The sequence below is a fragment of the Ursus maritimus genome, unplaced genomic scaffold (genome assembly GCF_017311325.1).
Source record: "Ursus maritimus isolate PB19 unplaced genomic scaffold, ASM1731132v1 scaffold_30, whole genome shotgun sequence".
In the NCBI taxonomy this organism is placed as follows: Eukaryota; Metazoa; Chordata; class Mammalia; order Carnivora; family Ursidae; genus Ursus; species Ursus maritimus.
In genome coordinates this window covers 8,598,850-8,604,818 of record NW_024425564.1, presented here as the reverse complement: position 1 = coordinate 8,604,818, position 5,969 = coordinate 8,598,850, and the positions used below count along the sequence as shown (strand labels likewise).

Below are 5,969 nucleotides of genomic sequence, written 5' to 3'. Positions count from 1 at the left end.
GCATTGTGATGCCCCCAGCTTTGTTTTTCCTTTTCAACAATTCCTTGGGGATTCGGTGCCTTTTCTGGTTCCACACAAATTTAAGGGCTGTTTGTTCCGTTCTTTGAAAAATGTTATTGGTATTTTGATCGGCATGGCATTGAAAGTGTAGATTGCTCTGGGTAGCATAGACATTTTAACTATGTTTATTCTTCTAATCCATGAGCATGGAATATTTTTCCATCTTTTTGTGTTATCTTCAATGTCTTTCAAGAGTGATTTGTAGTTTCTAGAATATAGATCCTTACTTCTCTGTTTAATTCCGAGATAACGTATGATTTTTCGTGCTATTGTAAATGGAATTCTTTCTTCAGCCTCATTGTTTGTGTATAAAAATACAACTGATTTCTGAGCATTGAGTTTGTAACCCGCCACATTTTGAATTGCTCTATAAGTTCTGGTAGTTTTCGGGTAGAGTCTCTTGGGTTTTACATATAGAGTATCATGTCATCTGCAAAGAGAGACAGTTTGACTTCTTCTTTGCCACTGGTTTCCCAGTGGCTACCGGTCCGCGAGTCCAGCCCGCTCCCCAGTGTAGGTGGCTACTGCTTCCCGGCTCCAGAGCACGGCGGTTCCCTCCACCTTCTGTGCGCGGATTCATGGCTCCCAGCTTTGTATCTTAATATTCAGCGCTGGAGATGTTCTTTTGTAAGATCCAGATGTATCTTCCTGTGTATCAGGCTGATTTCGTATGTGTTCAGGATGGTCTGGTAGATAATCAGCTCGATTCAGGGGACCAGCTGAAAAAGGGTCTCCTACCCATCTGCCATCTTTCCCCCAGACCATCCCCATTGCCATGTCTTATAACATATCTACCTCCACTGCCAATTATTTTTTTTTTAATTTTTCTAAAATTTCTAAATGCTCGGTCCTGACAGGAAACATGTGCTAACAGAGGATGGAACAGAAAAATGGCAGTTCTTTCACTGGGTTTGTCCTGCTGGGTTTCTCAGACCGGCCTCAGCTGGCGCTCGTCCTCTTCGTGGTTCTTCTGATCTTCTATCTGTTCACTCTGCTGGGAAACACCACCATCATTGCCTTGTCCCACCTGGACCCCCATCTTCAGACTCCCATGTACTTTTTCCTCTCCAACCTGAGCTTTCTGGACCTGTGCTACACGACCAGCACTGTCCCGCAGCTCCTGGTTCATCTCAGGGGAGCAGACAAGTCTATCTCCTTTGGTGGATGCGTAGTTCAGCTCTTTGTCACTCTAGGATTGGGAGGCACTGAATGCATTCTCTTAGGGGTCATGGCATTTGACCGCTATGCTGCCATCTGCAGGCCCCTGCACTACACAGTGGTCATGCACCCCCGTCTCTGTGCCCTCATGGCTTCTGCATCATGGTTCATTGGTTTTGCCAACTCCTCATTGCAGACAGTGCTCACCTTCCTTGTACAACTTTGTGGGAGAAATAAAATAGACCATTTCTTTTGTGAGGTCCCCCCACTGCTCAAGCTTGCCTGTGTTGACACCACTGTGAATGAGTCTGTGCTCTTCTTTGTCGGTGTGATCATTCTCCTCGTCCCTGTGGCCTTAATCACAGTTTCCTATGGTTGGATTGTCAGGGCAGTCTTAAGAATAAAGTCATCTGCAGGGCAGAGGAAAGCGTTTGGGACGTGTGGGTCCCACATCACGGTGGTCTCCCTGTTCTATGGCACGGCCATCTACGCTTACCTCCAGCCCAGCAACAACTACTCCCAGGATCAGGGCAAGTTCGTTTCTCTGTTCTACACCATCGTCACCCCCATGGTCAACCCTGTCATATATACACTGCGGAACAAGGATGTGACGGGAGCAATGAAGAAGGTGCTTTGCAGGGACCATGACTCCAGATGACTGGGAGGAAGACCCTTTGATGGGAGACTTTCACTGCCAGAGCTTCTAAGACGATTGTGTCCTCCCTGTGTCATCTAGAATTTCCTCTGACATCTATCAAGGGAATTCCCTTACCTGATGCTTTAATGCAAGTGGGTGCTCAAAATCTAAGTCCATGGACTCATGCAGCTTCCAGAGATGCTCACTAGTGATCCTAGAGCATCTGCATCATGTTATTGTGAAAAGCTCCACAGGTTTTGCATATTTCCCCCTATTTGGGACACTAGTCCATTCCTTTGTGCAAGAAGACACGCACATACTGTAAAGTCATAGGGAAAATAAGAATACAAATGACTCAAACACTGTAAGAAATAGTAACAGTTTAGCATTTTTCTAGCAAACTGTTGGAGGCATATCCCTTCTTCTTGCATCGTGACCGTGGCTCTCTTAGGAGGCCCGTGGCTGGACTGTATCACAGCGTTTTCATGGAAGTAGGTGGGCAACTGCGGGAAAAACAAACTTTTAGCTCAGAGAAAAGCCTATTAACATCAATGCCGATAAATCCCTTCAGATGTCAGGCCCGAGTACGACGACACCAGTGTGACAGTGGTTTTCTGTAACCTTCGTGTCACAGACATTGAGGGCGTGACGCGTTAGTGCCAGTGACGTGGGAGCGTCAGCTGTGACGCAGCAGGTGGTGCTGACGTGTGATTCTGCGCAGAGCCAGGGAAGCACCGATGTGAGGCTGCGCGCTGTTTTCCTTAAGTCTGTGAGCCCCCCTGTTAGTTGTTATGACTCTAGAGGACAGCATCGTATGTGAACAGTACATGACGCAAGGCCCATTTTGTATGTGATCTGTTTTACCTACAATAATGCAGCAGAAGTTTCAAAGGGTAAAATACATTTAGATCCTCTCTTCATGCTGTTTTACAAGTTCTTTGATCCAGGCATCAACTGATCAACGCTTTTATATCTGACATCTGCCCAAAGCCGCGTGTATTTCAATGCAGTAACATACTATGAAAATACAGGAAATGGCCTCTATTTCACAAGAAATGCCACGTTCTGTGGAGCTTACTTAGAATCACCAGGAGGAAATGTAAGGAATGAATAAAACGTATATTACTTATCAAACATCTCCGTGTGTGTAAACTTCCCAAATAGCCATCTCAGTCTGAAGCGCTGTCACACAATCTGAATTAGGAGAGATGAAGGCAAACATCCCAGAACAACTGAGTCTGACCGGCAGCCCTTCGATCTTACCGCGGGCTCAGCTTGCACAGAAACGTGTTTGGGGCATGGATCTGGTGTCATGTCCTGTATTGTCGCACACAGTGCACTTTCCCACGGAGGCTGGAGCTCTGCAATGCCATCTTCATGCACATGGTTCTGATTTCTGGTAGGTTTTCCCAACTCGTAGCCCGTGCAGGTAAGTGTATCTGTGTCTGGGACTGGACACGTCCGCGTAACCAGGGTGCTGTTCCCTACCCGACAGTGACCAGCTCCACCAGGGCCTTGCACCCCCTGAGCTGGTCGTGCTCATGACAAGTGACCTTGTCCAGAGACAGCGCTTGGAGGCTGGAAATGACAGCCGGGGGAGAGTATGCACACGGTCAGGGTCTCTCTGGATCGCTAACAGCATCACAATATTCCCACTGGAATCTACCCCTGGGGTTTGTCTTGACAGCACAGAGATGCTGCATGTGTGCCAGCGGAAAAGCAGTTTTGTGATACTGTTTATCCCCGATAGTGACAGTTTCCTCCTGTCCATTATGTTTGAACAACATCATGATGGTTATACCCAAATGGTCACTTTAAAATCCCTCAAATGAACTCTCTTTGGTGCAAAACCCCTCAGGGTCATAAAGTTACACGGCCTGTTGTTCTGGGTGAATAACTACTTCTCTGCTCTTAAGGACACACAGGGCCCTGGGGTGAAACATTTTCACTTCCTTTAAGTGAACGCTTGAATGGCTTTGGATGTTTGTGTTAAATGGGAATAACGATACAGACAATAAAGATCTCTGGGATCCATGCTAAAATAAAAAGGAAACCACTTATGAGTCCAAGCACAGAGGGACAAGGTGGCGGAGGAGTGGGGGACTTCGTTTCAACCAGTCCCCTGAATTTAGCTGAATATCTACCAAGCCTGTCTGAACACCAATGAAATCATCCTGAGATGTAAGATTATACCTCTAGATCTCTATGGGAGCAGAGGATCACAGCTGAGCGGTATGAAGGACGGAGCTGTGACTGCATGGACAGATATAGGAGGACAAACAGAAGGGGGAGGGAGCCACCAGAAGCTAGCCACTGGAAAGTAGTGTAATACCCCAGTGAAAAAGTGTCCTGCACCTGGGGACCAGAGATAGCTTGCAGAGTGGTGGCCATGGGTCAGGAAGGGCCTGAAAACAATGTTCAAATAGAATCCAGGAGCTTAAGGGGCAAATGCTGGGAGGCGGGCAGCCACTTGCACAGACCTGTGCTGGTGGACCCTGGGGGCTGGCCAGCCACCATCACGGCCTATGGCCCACGCCCACCTAGACCAGTATCGCTGTGGGTTTTGGAGGCACGGGGGTGGGGCGCAGAGACAAGTGGGGCCCTGAGTCCATTGCTGAAAGGCTCGCTGGGGGCAAGCACCATCTGTGTGAGGCTGCGGTGTTCAGCAGAACTTAGGGAGGGGGAGACTGTTCTGGAAGATTCAGAGAAGAGCAGACTGTGGCTTCTCTCCTTGGGGGTGGAGGTCTGGAAGTGGACATTTTCCTTCGCTCTGACCCTCCAAAAATATGCGAAAAGCCGCCAGAGAACAAAAGCCTAAAAATGTGGTTTCCACCACACCCCTTGATAGGGAGCAGGGCAACTCTTCCCAAGCCAGGTTGCCTGAAAAACAACCGGCAGGCCCCGCCCCCAGAAGACAAGCTGGAAGAACAAGAGGACAACAACAGAGGGTACCCATTAAACTGTAAAACTCCAACACCACAAGCTCCTGGTGTTGCCTCATGGCTTCTGTATTTCTTGAATACAATTTTTTAAAATTCTTTCTCATGTTTCTCCTCTGCTGTTTTTTTTTACATAATTATCATTTCAACTAGATGTTTATTTTTTTTTTATTTTAATAATGATTTTTTATTATATTATGTTAGTCACCATACAGTACATCCCCGGTTTTCGATGTAAGGCTCGATGATTCATTAGTTGTGTATAACACCCAGTGCACCATGCAATATGTGCCCTCCTTACTACCCATCACCGGTCTATCCCATTCCCCCACCCCCCTCCCCTCTGTAGCCCTCAGTTTGTTTCTCATAGTCCATAGTCTCTCATGTTTCATTCCCCCTTCTGATTACCCCCCCTTTCTTTATCCCTTTCTTCCCCTACTGATCATTCTAGTTCTTATGTTCCATAGATGAGAGAAATCATATGATAGTTGTCTTTCTCTGCTTGACTTATTTCACTTAGCATTACCTCCTCCAGTGCCGTCCATGTTGTAGCAAATGTTGAGAACTCATTCTTTCTGATTGCTGAGTAATATTCCATTGTATATATGGACCACAACTTCTTAATCCAGTCATCTGTTGCAGGGCATCTCGGCTCCTTCCACGATTTAGCTATTGTGGACATTGCTGCTATGAACATTGGGGTGCATATGGCCCTTCTCTTCACTACGTCTGTATCTTTGGGGTAAACACCCAGTAGTGCAATGGCTGGATCATAGGGTAGCTCAATTTTTAACTTTTTAAGGGACCTCCACACTGTTTTCCAGAGTGGCTGTACCAACTTGCATTCCCACCAACAATGTAGGAGGGATCCCCTTTCTCCACATCCTCTCCAACAATTGTTGTTTCTTGCCTTGTCTATTTTTGCCATTCTAACTGGCGTAAGGTGGTATCTCAGTGTGGTTTTGATTTGAATTTCCTTGATGGCTAATGATTTTGAACATTTTTTCATGTGTCTGTTAGCCATTTGTATGTCTTCATTGGAAAAGTGTCTGTTCATATCTTCTGCCCATTTTTTGATTTGTTTATTTGTTTCTCGTGTATTGAGTTTGAGAAGTTCTTTGTAGATCTTGGATACCAGTCCTTTATCTGTAGTGTCATTTGCAAATATATTCTCC

At 46.4% G+C, this 5,969-nt stretch overlaps 1 pseudogene; it reads left to right on the top strand.

Moving 5' to 3' along the window:
• The first annotated feature begins 922 nt into the window (after window positions 1–922).
• On the top strand, window positions 923–1,876 carry LOC103681973 (annotated as a pseudogene).
• Window positions 1,877–5,969: the final 4,093 nt, after the last annotated feature.